Raw genomic sequence first — 19,410 nt, forward strand, 5'->3', positions numbered from 1 at the left:
AAGAACCTTGATCAAGCCAGGTGGGTCTTGACAAACGAAATTGCTGCGTGTGCCCGGTATACTGACAAGCACCCACCTGTGCTAGTCCATGGCGTTTTCAGCACAGGAATCGGCATCGATTGAGCCAAGACAAAGGAAAGCTCAGGGAGGCAGCACCCGTGTAGAAAACATTTGTACTTCAAAGATGAGGCCAATAAGGTGAAAGGACAAACCCATGGCAAATAGTTTTCATCATCGGCCGAATTTCACGGAGCAATATTGCTGGGAGAGAAAAGGCACCCCCAGAGGGAGGCACGCTCAACAAAACTACCTAGGGCAGGAGCCGTGTTGCCCAAGGCACTAGGCGTGTGAGGCCTCAGCATTGTAAGGAGGGTTTACTGAAGTCCCTGAGTGAAGTTTTCTCCGCTGTCCTACGTCTACGTTCCTAAAATTTACTCTGCGGTTTCTGATGATCCTGGGTTATGAACGGCCACCATTCACCGTTCTCCTTACACTCGTGCGTCCCCATCGACCTTAAAAGAAAGGGAGGACACGCAACTGCTGGCAGGTAAATTCAGCACACTTTGTCTCAACACAAAAGAGACAGCTCTGTGGTGACCCGTCTTCCACGGTAAAACATTTCCTAGCGAATAAGGAATCTTCCCATCGCAATGACAATATGAGAGAATGGCCACCGATGGATTTGCCGCTGTGCCTACAAACATCATCTTGAGGCCATACAGTAGTGAAGCACGGGAACCCAGGCGCTTCACCCTTTACCCTAGACCAGTGAAACACTGTCTCTAAACATGCCCACATGCCTGTATCTATGCCCGTTTAAAGTTAACACTAAACCGAAATCTTCTGTCCCACTATTTTGCAGCATTTTAAAGAAGTACACTGGGAAAGATTTTTCTGCAAGGAAGGAACTGCAGGCGGCGTGGCTGAAATGAGAATATCATGCTGCACGAGCTCTTTGCCTTCAGATGTAGAAGTGTCATCAGTGGGCATCATAGAGTAACGGGACTTTAATACGTGATCATCAACCTCTGTGAATTCCCTTTGTTCTAGACGCCTGAAATAAAGAGTTGTCCTGAGTCACATGAACCTCCACAGAGAGGTCTTAATGTGGAGCGGGAACATGCCGGTTTAAGAGAATTCCGAAGAAGGCTGAACGTCCACAATTGAATGGTCATTGCCAGAAATGAAGTGGCAGCCGGATCAGACTGGGAAACTTCAGCTTCCATTAGACAATGAAGATGTGAAAATCTGGTACGTCCACAATTCACGGTTTCCTTAGATCCATGAAATTCCGTGTTGAATTTTAGTCAGAAAATGAAAACTCCGGAGCCTCTGTTCAGCAGGCCCGGGTGTAGCTCCCAGAGGCACCCTGGTGCTCCTCTAGAATTTGGTTAAAAATCGTTTTCACTGGAATAAAGAACCTTGATCAAGCCAGGTGGGTCTTGACAAACGAAATTGCTGCATGTGCCCGGAATACTTACAAGCACCCACCTGTGCTAGTCCATGGCATATTCAGCACAGGAATCGGCATCGATTGAGCCAAGACAAAGGAAAGCTCAGGGAGGCAGCACCCGTGTAGAAAAGCATTTGTACTTCAAAGATGAGGCCAATGAGGTGAAAGGACAAACCCATGGCAAATAGTTTTCATCATCGGCAGAATTTCACAGAGCAATATTGCTGGGAGAGAAAAGGCACCACCTGAGGGAGGCACGCTCAACAAAACTACCTAGGGCAGGAGCCTTTGCCCCCAGGCACTAGGCGTGTGAGGCCTCAGCATTGTAAGGAGGGTTCACTGAAGTCCCTGAGTGAAGTTTTCTCCGCTGTCCTACGTCTACGTTCCTAAAATTTACTCTGCGGTTTCTGATGATCCTGGGTTATGAACGGCCACCATTCACCGTTCTCCTTACACTCGTGCGTCTCCATCGACCTTAAAAGAAAGGGAGGACACGCAACTGCTGGCAGGTAAATTCAGCACACTTTGTCTCAACACAAAAGAGACAGCTCTGTGGTGACCCGTCTTCCACGGTAAAACATTTCCTAGCGAATAAGGAATCTTCCCATCGCAATGACAATATGAGAGAATGGCCACCGATGGATTTGCCGCTGTGCCTACAAACATCATCTTGAGGCCATACAGTAGTGAAGCACGGGAACCCAGGCGCTTCACCCTTTACCCTAGACCAGTGAAACACTGTCTCTAAACATGCCCACATGCCTGTATCTATGCCCGTTTAAAGTTAACACTAAACCGAAATCTTCTGTCCCACTATTTTGCAGCATTTTAAAGAAGTACACTGGGAAAGATTTTTCTGCAAGGAAGAAACTGCAGGCGGCGTGGCTGAAATGAGAATATCATGCTGCACGAGCTCTTTGCCCTCAGATGTAGAAGTGTCATCAGTGGGCATCATAGAGAAACGGGACTTTAATAAGTGATCATCAACCTCTGAATTCCCTTTGTTCTAGACGCCTGAAATAAAGAGGTTTCCTGAGTCACATAAACCTCCACCGACTGGTCTTAAAGTGGCGCAGGAACATGCCGGTATAAGAGAATTCCGAAGAAGGCTGAACGTCCACAATTGAATGGTCCTTGCCAGAAATGAAGTGGCAGCCGGATCAGACTGGGAAACTTCAGCTTTCATTAGACAATGTAGATGTGAGAATCTGGCACGTCCACAATTCACGGTTTCCTTAGATCCATGAAATTCCGTGTAGAATTTTAGTCAGAAAATGAAAACTCCGGAGCCTCTGTTCAGCAGGCCCGGGTGTAGCTCCCAGAGGCACCCTGGTGCTCCTCTAGAATTTGGATAAAAATCGTTTTCACTGGAATAAAGAACCTTGATCAAGCCAGGTGGGTCTTGACAAACGAAATTGCTGCGTGTGCCCGGTATACTGACAAGCACCCACCTGTGCTAGACCATGGCGTTTTCAGCACAGGAATCGGCATCGATTGAGCCAAGACAAAGGAAAGCTCAGGGAGGCAGCACCCGTGTAGAAAACATTTGTACTTCAAAGATGAGGCCAATAAGGTGAAAGGACAAACCCATGGCAAATAGTTTTCATCATCGGCCGAATGTCACGGAGCAATATTGCTGGGAGAGAAAAGGCACCCCCAGAGGGAGGCACGCTCAACAAAACTACCTAGGGCAGGAGCCGTGTTGCCCAAGGCACTAGGCGTGTGAGGCCTCAGCATTGTAAGGAGGGTTTACTGAAGTCCCTGAGTGAAGTTTTCTCCGCTGTCCTACGTCTACGTTCCTAAAATTTACTCTGCGGTTTCTGATGATCCTGGGTTATGAATGGCCACCATTCACCGGTCTCCTTACACTCGTGCGTCCCCATCGACCTTAAAACAAAGGGAGGACACGCAACTGCTGGCAGGTAAATTCAGCACACTTTGTCTCAACACAAAAGAGACAGCTCTGTGGTGACCCGCCTTCCACGGTAAAACATTTCCTAGCGAATAAGGAATCTTCCCATCGCAATGACAATATGAGAGAATGGCCACCGATGGATTTGCCGCTGTGCCTACAAACATCATCTTGAGGCCATACAGTAGTGAAGCACGGGAACCCAGGCGCTTCACCCTTTACCCTAGACCAGTGAAACACTGTCTCTAAACATGCCCACATGCCTGTATCTATGCCCGTTTAAAGTTAACACTAAACCGAAATCTTCTGTCCCACTATTTTGCAGCATTTTAAAGAAGTACACTGGGAAAGATTTTTCTGCAAGGAAGGAACTGCAGGCGCCGTGGCTGAAATGAGAATATCATGCTGCACGAGCTCTTTGCCTTCAGATGTAGAAGTGTCATCAGTGGGCATCATAGAGTAACGGGACTTTAATACGTGATCATCAACCTCTGTGAATTCCCTTTGTTCTAGACGCCTGAAATAAAGAGTTGTCCTGAGTCACATGAACCTCCACAGAGAGGTCTTAATGTGGAGCGGGAACATGCCGGTATAAGAGAATTCCGAAGAAGGCTGAACGTCCACAATTGAATGGTCATTGCCAGAAATGAAGTGGCAGCCGGATCAGACTGGGAAACTTCAGCTTCCATTAGACAATGAAGATGTGAAAATCTGGTACGTCCACAATTCACGGTTTCCTTAGATCCATGAAATTCCGTGTTGAATTTTAGTCAGAAAATGAAAACTCCGGAGCCTCTGTTCAGCAGGCCCGGGTGTAGCTCCCAGAGGCACCCTGGTGCTCCTCTAGAATTTGGTTAAAAATCGTTTTCACTGGAATAAAGAACCTTGATCAAGCCAGGTGGGTCTTGACAAACGAAATTGCTGCATGTGCCCGGAATACTTACAAGCACCCACCTGTGCTAGTCCATGGCATATTCAGCACAGGAATCGGCATCGATTGAGCCAAGACAAAGGAAAGCTCAGGGAGGCAGCACCCGTGTAGAATAGCATTTGTACTTCAAAGATGAGGCCAATGAGGTGAAAGGACAAACCCATGGCAAATAGTTTTCATCATCGGCAGAATTTCACAGAGCAATATTGCTGGGAGAGAAAAGGCACCACCTGAGGGAGGCACGCTCAACAAAACTACCTAGGGCAGGAGCCGTGTTGCCCCCAGGCACTAGGCGTGTGAGGCCTCAGCATTGTAAGGAGGGTTCACTGAAGTCCCTGAGTGAAGTTTTCTCCGCTGTCCTACGTCTACGTTCCTAAAATTTACTCTGCGGTTTCTGATGATCCTGGGTTATGAACGGCCACCATTCACCGTTCTCCTTACACTCGTGCGTCTCCATCGACCTTAAAAGAAAGGGAGGACACGCAACTGCTGGCAGGTAAATTCAGCACACTTTGTCTCAACACAAAAGAGACAGCTCTGTGGTGACCCGTCTTCCACGGTAAAACATTTCCTAGCGAATAAGGAATCTTCCCATCGCAATGACAATATGAGAGAATTGCCACCGATGGATTTGCCGCTGTGCCTACAAACATCATCTTGAGGCCATACAGTAGTGAAGCACGGGAACCCAGTTGCTTCACCCTTTACCCTAGACCAGTGAAACACTGTCTCTAAACATGCCCACATGCCTGTATCTATGCCCGTTTAAAGTTAACACTAAACCGAAATCTTCTGTCCCACTATTTTGCAGCATTTTAAAGAAGTACACTGGGAAAGATTTTTCTGCAAGGAAGAAACTGCAGGCGGCGTGGCTGAAATGAGAATATCATGCTGCACGAGCTCTTTGCCTTCAGATGTAGAAGTGTCATCAGTGGGCATCAAAGAGAAACGGGACTTTAATAAGTGATCATCAACCTCTGTGAATTCCCTTTGTTCTAGACGCCTGAAATAAAGAGTTGTCCTGAGTCACATGAACCTCCACAGAGTGGTCTTAATGTGGCGCGGGAACATGCCGGTATAAGAGAATTCCGAAGAAGGCTGAACGTCCACAATTGAATGGTCATTGCCAGAAATGAAGTGGCAGCCGGATCAGACTGGGAAACTTCAGCTTCCATTAGACAATGAAGATGTGAGAATCTGGTACGTCCACAATTCACGGTTTCCTTAGATCCATGAAATTCCGTGTTGAATTTTAGTCAGAAAATGAAAACTCCGGAGCCTCTGTTCAGCAGGCCCGGGTGTAGCTCCCAGAGGCTCCCTGTTGCTACTCTAGAATTTGGATAAAAATCGTTTTCACTGGAATAAAGAACCTTGATCAAGCCAGGTGGGTCTTGACAAACGAAATTGCTGCATGTGCCCGGTATACTTAAAAGCACCCACCTGTGCAAGTCCATGGCGTATTCGGCTCAGGAATCGGCATCGATTGAGCCAAGACAAAGGAAAGCTCAGGGAGGCATCACCCGTGTAGAAAAGCATTTGTACTTCAAAGATGAGGCCAATGAGGTGAAAGGACAAACCCATGGCAAATAGTTTTCATCATCGGCAGAATTTCACAGAGCAATATTGCTGGGAGAGAAAAGGCACCACCTGAGGGAGGCACGCTCAACAAAACTACCTAGGGCAGGAGCCGTGTTGCCCAAGGCACTAGGCGTGTGAGGCCTCAGCATTGTAAGGAGGGTTCACTGAAGTCCCTGAGTGAAGTTTTCTCCGCTGTCCTTGTCTACGTTCCTAAAATTTACTCTGCGGTTTCTGGTGATCCTGGGTTATCGACGGCCACCATTCACCGTTCTCCTTACACTCGTGCGTCTCCATCGACCTTAAAAGAAAGGGAGGACACGCAACTGCTGGCAGGTAAATTCAGCACACTTTGTCTCAACACAAAAGAGACAGCTCTGTGGTGACCCGCCTTCCACGGTAAAACATTTCCTAGCGAATAAAGAATCTTCCCATCGCAATGACAATATGAGAGAATTGCCACCGATGGATTTGCCGCTGTGCCTACAAACATCATCTTGAGGCCATAAAGTAGTGAAGCACGGGAACCCAGTTGCTTCACCCTTTACCCTATACCAGTGAAACACTGTCTCTAAACATGCCCACATGCCTGTATCTATGCCCGTTTAAAGTTAACACTAAACCGAAATCTTCTGTCCCACTATTTTGCAGCATTTTAAAGAAGTACACTGGGAAAGATTTTTCTGCAAGGAAGAAACTGCAGGCGGCGTGGCTGAAATGAGAATATCATGCTGCACGAGCTCTTTGCCTTCAGATGTAGAAGTGTCATCAGTGGGCATCATAGAGAAACGGGACTTTAATAAGTGATCATCAACCTCTGTGAATTCCCTTTCATTCTAGACGCCTGAAATAAAGAGGTTTCCTGAGTCACATTAACCTCCACAGAGTGGTCTTAATGTGGCGCGGGAACATGCCGGTATAAGAGAATTCCGAAGAAGGCTGAACGTCCACAATTGAATGGTCATTGCCAGAAATGAAGTGGCAGCCGGATCAGACTGGGAAACTTCAGCTTCCATTAGACAATGAAGATGTGAGAATCTGGTACGTCCACAATTCACGGTTTCCTTAGATCCATGAAATTCCATGTAGAATTTTAGTCAGAAAATGAAAACTCCGGAGCCTCTGTTCAGCAGGCCCGGGTGTAGCTCCCAGAGGCACACTGGTGCTCCTCTAGAATTTGGATAAAAATCGTTTTCACTGGAATAAAGAACCTTGATCAAGCCAGGTGGGTCTTGACAAACGAAATTGCTGCGTGTGCCCGGTATACTGACAAGCACCCACCTGTGCTAGTCCATGGCGTTTTCAGCACAGGAATCGGCATCGATTGAGCCAAGACAAAGGAAAGCTCAGGGAGGCAGCACCCGTGTAGAAAACATTTGTACTTCAAAGATGAGGCCAATAAGGTGAAAGGACAAACCCATGGCAAATAGTTTTCATCATCGGCCGAATGTCACGGAGCAATATTGCTGGGAGAGAAAAGGCACCCCCAGAGGGAGGCACGCTCAACAAAACTTCCCAGGGCAGGAGCCGTGTTGCCCAAGGCACTAGGCGTGTGAGGCCTCAGCATTGTAAGGAGGGTTTACTGACGTCCCTGAGTGAAGTTTTCTCCGCTGTCCTACGTCTACGTTCCTAAAATTTACTCTGCGGTTTCTGATGATCCTGGGTTATGAATGGCCACCATTCACCGTTCTCCTTACACTCTTGCGTCCCCATCGACCTTAAAACAAAGGGAGGACACGCAACTGCTGGCAGGTAAATTCAGCACACTTTGTCTCAACACAAAAGAGACAGCTCTGTGGTGACCCGCCTTCCACGGTAAAACATTTCCTAGCGAATAAGGAATCTTCCCATCGCAATGACAATATGAGAGAATGGCCACCGATGGATTTGCCGCTGTGCCTACAAACATCATCTTGAGGCCATACAGTAGTGAAGCACGGGAACCCAGGCGCTTCACCCTTTACCCTAGACCAGTGAAACACTGTCTCTAAACATGCCCACATGCCTGTATCTATGCCCGTTTAAAGTTAACACTAAACCGAAATCTTCTGTCCCACTATTTTGCAGCATTTTAAAGAAGTACACTGGGAAAGATTTTTCTGCAAGGAAGGAACTGCAGGCGGCGTGGCTGAAATGAGAATATCATGCTGCACGAGCTCTTTGCCTTCAGATGTAGAAGTGTCATCAGTGGGCATCATAGAGTAACGGGACTTTAATACGTGATCATCAACCTCTGTGAATTCCCTTTGTTCTAGACGCCTGAAATAAAGAGTTGTCCTGAGTCACATGAACCTCCACAGAGAGGTCTTAATGTGGAGCGGGAACATGCCGGTATAAGAGAATTCCGAAGAAGGCTGAACGTACACAATTGAATGGTCATTGCCAGAAATGAAGTGGCAGCCGGATCAGACTGGGAAACTTCAGCTTCCATTAGACAATGAAGATGTGAAAATCTGGTACGTCCACAATTCACGGTTTCCTTAGATCCATGAAATTCCGTGTTGAATTTTAGTCAGAAAATGAAAACTCCGGAGCCTCTGTTCAGCAGGCCCGGGTGTAGCTCCCAGAGGCACCCTGGTGCTCCTCTAGAATTTGGTTAAAAATCGTTTTCACTGGAATAAAGAACCTTGATCAAGCCAGGTGGGTCTTGACAAACGAAATTGCTGCATGTGCCCGGAATACTTACAAGCACCCACCTGTGCTAGTCCATGGCATATTCAGCACAGGAATCGGCATCGATTGAGCCAAGACAAAGGAAAGCTAAGGGAGGCAGCACCCGTGTAGAATAGCATTTGTACTTCAAATGATGAGGCCAATGAGGTGAAAGGACAAACCCATGGCAAATAGTTTTCATCATCGGCAGAATTTCACAGAGCAATATTGCTGGGAGAGAAAAGGCACCACCTGAGGGAGGCACGCTCAACAAAACTACCTAGGGCAGGAGCCGTGTTGCCCCCAGGCACTAGGCGTGTGAGGCCTCAGCATTGTAAGGAGGGTTCACTGAAGTCCCTGAGTGAAGTTTTCTCCGCTGTCCTACGTCTACGTTCCTAAAATTTACTCTGCGGTTTCTGATGATCCTGGGTTATGAACGGCCACCATTCACCGTTCTCCTTACACTCGTGCGTCTCCATCGACCTTAAAAGAAAGGGAGGACACGCAACTGCTGGCAGGTAAATTCAGCACACTTTGTCTCAACACAAAAGAGACAGCTCTGTGGTGACCCGTCTTCCACGGTAAAACATTTCCTAGCGAATAAGGAATCTTCCCATCGCAATGACAATATGAGAGAATTGCCACCGATGGATTTGCCGCTGTGCCTACAAACATCATCTTGAGGCCATACAGTAGTGAAGCACGGAAACCCAGTTGCTTCACCCTTTACCCTAGACCAGTGAAACACTGTCTCTAAACATGCCCACATGCCTGTATCTATGCCCGTTTAAAGTTAACACTAAACCGAAATCTTCTGTCCCACTATTTTGCAGCATTTTAAAGAAGTACACTGGGAAAGATTTTTCTGCAAGGAAGAAACTGCAGGCGGCGTGGCTGAAATGAGAATATCATGCTGCACGAGCTCTTTGCCTTCAGATGTAGAAGTGTCATCAGTGGGCATCAAAGAGAAACGGGACTTTAATAAGTGATCATCAACCTCTGTGAATTCCCTTTGTTCTAGACGCCTGAAATAAAGAGTTGTCCTGAGTCACATGAACCTCCACAGAGTGGTCTTAATGTGGCGCGGGAACATGCCGGTATAAGAGAATTCCGAAGAAGGCTGAACGTCCACAATTGAATGGTCATTGCCAGAAATGAAGTGGCAGCCGGATCAGACTGGGAAACTTCAGCTTCCATTAGACAATGAAGATGTGAGAATCTGGTACGTCCACAATTCACGGTTTCCTTAGATCCATGAAATTCCGTGTTGAATTTTAGTCAGAAAATGAAAACTCCGGAGCCTCTGTTCAGCAGGCCCGGGTGTAGCTCCCAGAGGCACCCTGCTGCTCCTCTAGAATTTGGATAAAAATCGTTTTCACTGGAATAAAGAACCTTGATCAAGCCAGGTGGGTCTTGACAAACGAAATTGCTGCATGTGCCCGGTATACTTACAAGCACCCACCTGTGCAAGTCCATGGCGTATTCGGCTCAGGAATCGGCATCGATTGAGCCAAGACAAAGGAAAGCTCAGGGAGGCATCACCCGTGTAGAAAAGCATTTGTACTTCAAAGATGAGGCCAATGAGGTGAAAGGACAAACCCATGGCAAATAGTTTTCATCATCGGCAGAATTTCACAGAGCAATATTGCTGGGAGAGAAAAGGCACCACCTGAGGGAGGCACGCTCAACAAAACTACCTAGGGCAGGAGCCGTGTTGCCCAAGGCACTAGGCGTGTGAGGCCTCAGCATTGTAAGGAGGGTTCACTGAAGTCCCTGAGTGAAGTTTTCTCCGCTGTCCTTCTCTACGTTCCTAAAATTTACTCTGCGGTTTCTGATGATCCTGGGTTATGAACGGCCACCATTCACCGTTCTCCTTACACTCGTGCGTCTCCATCGACCTTAAAAGAAAGGGAGGACACGCAACTGCTGGCAGGTAAATTCAGCACACTTTGTCTCAACACAAAAGAGACAGCTCTGTGGTGACCCGCCTTCCACGGTAAAACATTTCCTAGCGAATAAGGAATCTTCCCATCGCAATGACAATATGAGAGAATTGCCACCGATGGATTTGCCGCTGTGCCTACAAACATCATCTTGAGGCCATAAAGTAGTGAAGCACGGGAACCCAGTTGCTTCACCCTTTACCCTATACCAGTGAAACACTGTCTCTAAACATGCCCACATGCCTGTATCTATGCCCGTTTAAAGTTAACACTAAACCGAAATCTTCTGTCCCACTATTTTGCAGCATTTTAAAGAAGTACACTGGGAAAGATTTTTCTGCAAGGAAGAAACTGCAGGCGGCGTGGCTGAAATGAGAATATCATGCTGCACGAGCTCTTTGCCTTCAGATGTAGAAGTGTCATCAGTGGGCATCATAGAGAAACGGGACTTTAATAAGTGATCATCAACCTCTGTGAATTCCCTTTCATTCTAGACGCCTGAAATAAAGAGGTTTCCTGAGTCACATTAACCTCCACAGAGTGGTCTTAATGTGGCGCGGGAACATGCCGGTATAAGAGAATTCCGAAGAAGGCTGAACGTCCACAATTGAATGTTCATTGCCAGAAATGAAGTGGCAGCCGGATCAGACTGGGAAACTTCAGCTTCCATTAGACAATGAAGATGTGAGAATCTGGTACGTCCACAATTCACGGTTTCCTTAGATCCATGAAATTCCATGTAGAATTTTAGTCAGAAAATGAAAACTCCGGAGCCTCTGTTCAGCAGGCCCGGGTGTAGCTCCCAGAGGCACACTGGTGCTCCTCTAGAATTTGGATAAAAATCGTTTTCACTGGAATAAAGAACCTTGATCAAGCCAGGTGGGTCTTGACAAACGAAATTGCTGCGTGTGCCCGGTATACTGACAAGCACCCACCTGTGCTAGTCCATGGCGTTTTCAGCACAGGAATCGGCATCGATTGAGCCAAGACAAAGGAAAGCTCAGGGAGGCAGCACCCGTGTAGAAAACATTTGTACTTCAAAGATGAGGCCAATAAGGTGAAAGGACAAACCCATGGCAAATAGTTTTCATCATCGGCCGAATTTCACGGAGCAATATTGCTGGGAGAGAAAAGGCACCCCCAGAGGGAGGCACGCTCAACAAAACTACCTAGGGCAGGAGCCGTGTTGCCCAAGGCACTAGGCGTGTGAGGCCTCAGCATTGTAAGGAGGGTTCACTGAAGTCCCTGAGTGAAGTTTTCTCCGCTGTCCTACGTCTACGTTCCTAAAATTTACTCTGCGGTTTCTGATGATCCTGGGTTATGAACGGCCACCATTCACCGTTCTCCTTACACTCGTGCGTCTCCATCGACCTTAAAAGAAAGGGAGGACACGCAACTGCTGGCAGGTAAATTCAGCACACTTTGTCTCAACACAAAAGAGACAGCTCTGTGGTGACCCGCCTTCCACGGTAAAACATTTCCTAGCGAATAAGGAATCTTCCCATCGCAATGACAATATGAGAGAATTGCCACCGATGGATTTGCCGCTGTGCCTACAAACATCATCTTGAGGCCATAAAGTAGTGAAGCACGGGAACCCAGTTGCTTCACCCTTTACCCTATACCAGTGAAACACTGTCTCTAAACATGCCCACATGCCTGTATCTATGCCCGTTTAAAGTTAACACTAAACCGAAATCTTCTGTCCCACTATTTTGCAGCATTTTAAAGAAGTACACTGGGAAAGATTTTTCTGCAAGGAAGAAACTGCAGGCGGCGTGGCTGAAATGAGAATATCATGCTGCACGAGCTCTTTGCCTTCAGATGTAGAAGTGTCATCAGTGGGCATCATAGAGAAACGGGACTTTAATAAGTGATCATCAACCTCTGTGAATTCCCTTTCATTCTAGACGCCTGAAATAAAGAGGTTTCCTGAGTCACATTAACCTCCACAGAGTGGTCTTAATGTGGCGCGGGAACATGCCGGTATAAGAGAATTCCGAAGAAGGCTGAACGTCCACAATTGAATGTTCATTGCCAGAAATGACGTGGCAGCCGGATCAGACTGGGAAACTTCAGCTTCCATTAGACAATGAAGATGTGAGAATCTGGTACGTCCACAATTCACGGTTTCCTTAGATCCATGAAATTCCATGTAGAATTTTAGTCAGAAAATGAAAACTCCGGAGCCTCTGTTCAGCAGGCCCGGGTGTAGCTCCCAGAGGCACACTGGTGCTCCTCTAGAATTTGGATAAAAATCGTTTTCACTGGAATAAAGAACCTTGATCAAGCCAGGTGGGTCTTGACAAACGAAATTGCTGCGTGTGCCCGGTATACTGACAAGCACCCACCTGTGCTAGTCCATGGCGTTTTCAGCACAGGAATCGGCATCGATTGAGCCAAGACAAAGGAAAGCTCAGGGAGGCAGCACCCGTGTAGAAAACATTTGTACTTCAAAGATGAGGCCAATAAGGTGAAAGGACAAACCCATGGCAAATAGTTTTCATCATCGGCCGAATTTCACGGAGCAATATTGCTGGGAGAGAAAAGGCACCCCCAGAGGGAGGCACGCTCAACAAAACTACCTAGGGCAGGAGCCGTGTTGCCCAAGGCACTAGGCGTGTGAGGCCTCAGCATTGTAAGGAGGGTTCACTGAAGTCCCTGAGTGAAGTTTTCTCCGCTGTCCTACGTCTACGTTCCTAAAATTTACTCTGCGGTTTCTGATGATCCTGGGTTATGAACGGCCACCATTCACCGTTCTCCTTACACTCGTGCGTCTCCATCGACCTTAAAAGAAAGGGAGGACACGCAACTGCTGGCAGGTAAATTCAGCACACTTTGTCTCAACACAAAAGAGACAGCTCTGTGGTGACCCGTCTTCCACGGTAAAACATTTCCTAGCGAATAAGGAATCTTCCCATCGCAATGACAATATGAGAGAATTGCCACCGATGGATTTGCCGCTGTGCCTACAAACATCATCTTGAGGCCATACGGTAGTGAAGCACGGGAACCCAGTTGCTTCACCCTTTACCCTAGACCAGTGAAATACTGTCTCTAAACATGCCCACATGCCTGTATCTATGCCCGTTTAAAGTTAACACTAAACCGAAATCTTCTGTCCCACTATTTTGCAGCATTTTAAAGAAGTACACTGGGAAAGATTTTTCTGCAAGGAAGAAACTGCAGGCGGCGTGGCTGAAATGAGAATATCATGCTGCACGAGCTCTTTGCCCTCAGATGTAGAAGTGTCATCAGTGGGCATCATAGAGAAACGGGACTTTAATAAGTGATCATCAACCTCTGTGAATTCCCTTTGTTCTAGACGCCTGAAATAAAGAGTTGTCCTGAGTCACATGATCCTCCACAGAGTGGTCTTAATGTGGAGCGGGAACATGCCGGTATAAGACAATTCCGAAGAAGGCTGAACGTCCACAATTGAATGGTCATTGCCAGAAATGAAGTGGGAGCCGGATCAGACTGGGAAACTTCAGCTTCCATTAGACAATGAAGATGTGAGAATCTGGTACGTCCACAATTCACGGTTTCCTTAGATCCATGACATTCCGTGTTGAATTTTAGTCAGAAAATGAAAACTCCGGAGCCTCTGTTCAGCAGGCCCGGGTGTAGCTCCCAGAGGCACCCTGGTGCTCCTCTAGAATTTGGATAAAAATCGTTTTCACTGGAATAAAGAACCTTGACCAAGCCAGGTGGGCTTGACAAACGAAATTGCTGCATGTGCCCGGAATGCTTACAAGCACCCACCTGTGCTAGTCCATCGCGTATTCAACACAGGAATCGGCATCGATTGAGCCAAGACAAAGGAAAGCTCAGGGAGGCAGCACCCGTGTAGAAAACCATTTGTACTTCAAAGATGAGGCCAATAAGGTGAAAGGACAAACCCATGGCAAATAGTTTTCATCATCGGCAGAATTTCACAGAGCAATATTGCTGGGAGAGAAAAGGCACCACCTGAGGGAGGCACGCTCAACAAAACTACCTAGGGCAGGAGCCGTGTTGCCCCCAGGCACTAGGCGTGTGAGGCCTCAGCATTGTAAGGAGGGTTCACTGAAGTCCCTGAGTGAAGTTTTCTCCGCTGTCCTACGTCTACGTTCCTAAAATTTACTCTGCGGTTTCTGATGATCCTGGGTTATGAACGGCCACCATTCACCGTTCTCCTTACACTCGTGCGTCTCCATCGACCTTAAAAGAAAGGGAGGACACGCAACTGCTGGCAGGTAAATTCAGCACACTTTGTCTCAACACAAAAGAGACAGCTCTGTGGTGACCCGTCTTCCACGGTAAAACATTTCCTAGCGAATAAGGAATCTTCCCATCGCAATGACAATATGAGAGAATTGCCACCGATGGATTTGCCGCTGTGCCTACAAACATCATCTTGAGGCCATACAGTAGTGAAGCACGGGAACCCAGTTGCTTCACCCTTTACCCTAGACCAGTGAAACACTGTCTCTAAACATGCCCACATGCCTGTATCTATGCCCGTTTAAAGTTAACACTAAACCGAAATCTTCTGTCCCACTATTTTGCAGCATTTTAAAGAAGTACACTGGGAAAGATTTTTCTGCAAGGAAGAAACTGCAGGCGGCGTGGCTGAAATGAGAATATCATGCTGCACGAGCTCTTTGCCTTCAGATGTAGAAGTGTCATCAGTGGGCATCATAGAGAAACGGGACTTTAATAAGTGATCATCAACCTCTGTGAATTCCCTTTGTTCTAGACGCCTGAAATAAAGAGTTGTCCTGAGTCACATGAACCTCCACAGAGTGGTCTTAATGTGGCGCGGGAACATGCCGGTATAAGAGAATTCCGAAGAAGGCTGAACGTCCACAATTGAATGGTCATTGCCAGAAATGAAGTGGCAGCCGCATCAGACTGGGAAACTTCAGCTTCCATTAGACAATGAAGATGTGAGAATCTGGTACGTCCACAATTCACGGTTTCCTTAGATCCATGAAATTCCGTGTTGAATTTTAGTCAGAAAATGAAAACTCCGGAGCCTCTGTTCAGCAGGCCCAGGTGTAGCTCCCAGAGGCACACTGGTGCTCCTCTAGAATTTGGATAAAAATCGTTTTCACTGGAATAAAGAACCTTGATCAAGCCAGGTGGGTCTTGACAAACGAAATTGCTGCGTGTGCCCGGTATACTGACAAGCACCCACCTGTGCTAGTCCATGGCGTTTTCAGCACAGGAATCGGCATCGATTGAGCCAAGACAAAGGAAAGCTCAGGGAGGCATCACCCGTGTAGAAAAGCATTTGTACTTCAAAGATGAGGCCAATGAGGTGAAAGGACAAACCCATGGCAAATAGTTTTCATCATCGGCAGAATTTCACAGAGCAATATTGCTGGGAGAGAAAAGGCACCACCTGAGGGAGGCACGCTCAACAAAACTACCTAGGGCAGGAGCCGTGTTGCCCAAGGCACTAGGCGTGTGAGCCCTCAGCATTGTAAGGAGGGTTCACTGAAGTCCCTGAGTGAAGTTTTCTCCGCTGTCCTTGTCTACGTTCCTAAAATTTACTCTGCGGTTTCTGGTGATCCTGGGTTATCGACGGCCACCATTCACCGTTCTCCTTACACTCGTGCGTCTCCATCGACCTTAAAAGAAAGGGAGGACACGCAACTGCTGGCAGGTAAATTCAGCACACTTTGTCTCAACACAAAAGAGACAGCTCTGTGGTGACCCGCCTTCCACGGTAAAACATTTCCTAGCGAATAAGGAATCTTCCCATCGCAATGACAATATGAGAGAATTGCCACCGATGGATTTGCCGCTGTGCCTACAAACATCATCTTGAGGCCATAAAGTAGTGAAGCACGGGAACCCAGTTGCTTCACCCTTTACCCTATACCAGTGAAACACTGTCTCTAAACATGCCCACATGCCTGTATCTATGCCCGTTTAAAGTTAACACTAAACCGAAATCTTCTGTCCCACTATTTTGCAGCATTTTAAAGAAGTACACTGGGAAAGATTTTTCTGCAAGGCAGAAACTGCAGGCGGCGTGGCTGAAATGAGAATATCATGCTGCACGAGCTCTTTGCCTTCAGATGTAGAAGTGTCATCAGTGGGCATCATAGAGAAACGGGACTTTAATAAGTGATCATCAACCTCTGTGAATTCCCTTTCATTCTAGACGCCTGAAATAAAGAGGTTTCCTGAGTCACATTAACCTCCACAGAGTGGTCTTAATGTGGCGCGGGAACATGCCGGTATAAGAGAATTCCGAAGAAGGCTGAACGTCCACAATTGAATGGTCATTGCCAGAAATGAAGTGGCAGCCGGATCAGACTGGGAAACTTCAGCTTCCATTAGACAATGAAGATGTGAGAATCTGGTACGTCCACAATTCACGGTTTCCTAAGATCCATGAAATTCCATGTAGAATTTTAGTCAGAAAATGAAAACTCCGGAGCCTCTGTTCAGCAGGCCCGGGTGTAGCTCCCAGAGGCACACTGGTGCTCCTCTAGAATTTGGATAAAAATCGTTTTCACTGGAATAAAGAACCTTGATCAAGCCAGGTGGGTCTTGACAAACGAAATTGCTGCGTGTGCCCGGTATACTGACAAGCACCCACCTGTGCTAGTCCATGGCGTTTTCAGCACAGGAATCGGCATCGATTGAGCCAAGACAAAGGAAAGCTCAGGGAGGCAGCACCCGTGTAGAAAACATTTGTACTTCAAAGATGAGGCCAATAAGGTGAAAGGACAAACCCATGGCAAATAGTTTTCATCATCGGCCGAATGTCACGGAGCAATATTGCTGGGAGAGAAAAGGCACCCCAGGAGGGAGGCACGCTCAACAAAACTTCCCAGGGCAGGAGCCGTGTTGCCCAAGGCACTAGGCGTGTGAGGCCTCAGCATTGTAAGGAGGGTTTACTGACGTCCCTGAGTGAAGTTTTCTCCGCTGTCCTACGTCTACGTTCCTAAAATTTACTCTGCGGTTTCTGATGATCCTGGGTTATGAATGGCCACCATTCACCGTTCTCCTTACACTCGTGCGTCCCCATCGACCTTAAAACAAAGGGAGGACACGCAACTGCTGGCAGGTAAATTCAGCACACTTTGTCTCAACACAAAAGAGACAGCTCTGTGATGACCCGCCTTCCACGGTAAAACATTTCCTAGCGAATAAGGAATCTTCCCATCGCAATGACAATATGAGAGAATGGCCACCGATGGATTTGCCGCTGTGCCTACAAACATCATCTTGAGGCCATACAGTAGTGAAGCACGGGAACCCAGGCGCTTCACCCTTTACCCTAGACCAGTGAAACACTGTCTCTAAACATGCCCACATGCCTGTATCTATGCCCGTTTAAAGTTAACACTAAACCGAAATCTTCTGTCCCACTATTTTGCAGCATTTTAAAGAAGTACACTGGGAAAGATTTTTCTGCAAGGAAGGAACTGCAGGCGGCGTGGCTGAAATGAGAATATCATGCTGCATGAGCTCTTTGCCTTCAGATGTAGAAGTGTCATCAGTGGGCATCATAGAGTAACGGGACTTTAATACGTGATCATCAACCTCTGTGAATTCCCTTTGTTCTAGACGCCTGAAATAAAGAGTTGTCCTGAGTCACATGAACCTCCACAGAGAGGTCTTAATGTGGAGCGGGAACATGCCGGTATAAGAGAATTCCGAAGAAGGCTGAACGTACACAATTGAATGGTCATTGCCAGAAATGAAGTGGCAGCCGGATCAGACTGGGAAACTTCAGCTTCCATTAGACAATGAAGATGTGAAAATCTGGTACGTCCACAATTCACGGTTTCCTTAGATCCATGAAATTCCGTGTTGAATTTTAGTCAGAAAATGAAAACTCCGGAGCCTCTGTTCAGCAGGCCCGGGTGTAGCTCCCAGAGGCACCCTGGCGCTCCTCTAGAATTTGGTTAAAAATCGTTTTCACTGGAATAAAGAACCTTGATCAAGCCAGGTGGGTCTTGACAAACGAAATTGCTGCATGTGCCCGGAATACTTACAAGCACCCACCTGTGCTAGTCCATGGCATATTCAGCACAGGAATCGGCATCGATTGAGCCAAGACAAAGGAAAGCTCAGGGAGGCAGCACCCGTGTAGAATAGCATTTGTACTTCAAAGATGAGGCCAATGAGGTGAAAGGACAAACCCATGGCAAATAGTTTTCATCATCGGCAGAATTTCACAGAGCAATATTGCTGGGAGAGAAAAGGCACCACCTGAGGGAGGCACGCTCAACAAAACTACCTAGGGCAGGAGCCGTGTTGCCCCCAGGCACTAGGCGTGTGAGGCCTCAGCATTGTAAGGAGGGTTCACTGAAGTCCCTGAGTGAAGTTTTCTCCGCTGTCCTACGTCTACGTTCCTAAAATTTACTCTGCGGTTTCTGATGATCCTGGGTTATGAACGGCCACCATTCACCGTTCTCCTTACACTCGTGCGTCTCCATCGACCTTAAAAGAAAGGGAGGACACGCAACTGCTGGCAGGTAAATTCAGCACACTTTGTCTCAACACAAAAGAGACAGCTCTGTGGTGACCCGTCTTCCACGGTAAAACATTTCCTAGCGAATAAGGAATCTTCCCATCGCAATGACAATATGAGAGAATTGCCACCGATGGATTTGCCGCTGTGCCTACAAACATCATCTTGAGGCCATACAGTAGTGAAGCACGGGAACCCAGTTGCTTCACCCTTTACCCTAGACCAGTGAAACACTGTCTGTAAACATGCCCACATGCCTGTATCTATGCCCGTTTAAAGTTAACACTAAACCGAAATCTTCTGTCCCACTATTTTGCAGCATTTTAAAGAAGTACACTGGGAAAGATTTTTCTGCAAGGAAGAAACTGCAGGCGGCGTGGCTGAAATGAGAATATCATGCTGCACGAGCTCTTTGCCTTCAGATGTAGAAGTGTCATCAGTGGGCATCAAAGAGAAACGGGA

This window comes from Tenrec ecaudatus, assembly GCF_050624435.1.
Source record: "Tenrec ecaudatus isolate mTenEca1 chromosome 10 unlocalized genomic scaffold, mTenEca1.hap1 SUPER_10_unloc_1, whole genome shotgun sequence".
In the NCBI taxonomy this organism is placed as follows: Eukaryota; Metazoa; Chordata; class Mammalia; order Afrosoricida; family Tenrecidae; genus Tenrec; species Tenrec ecaudatus.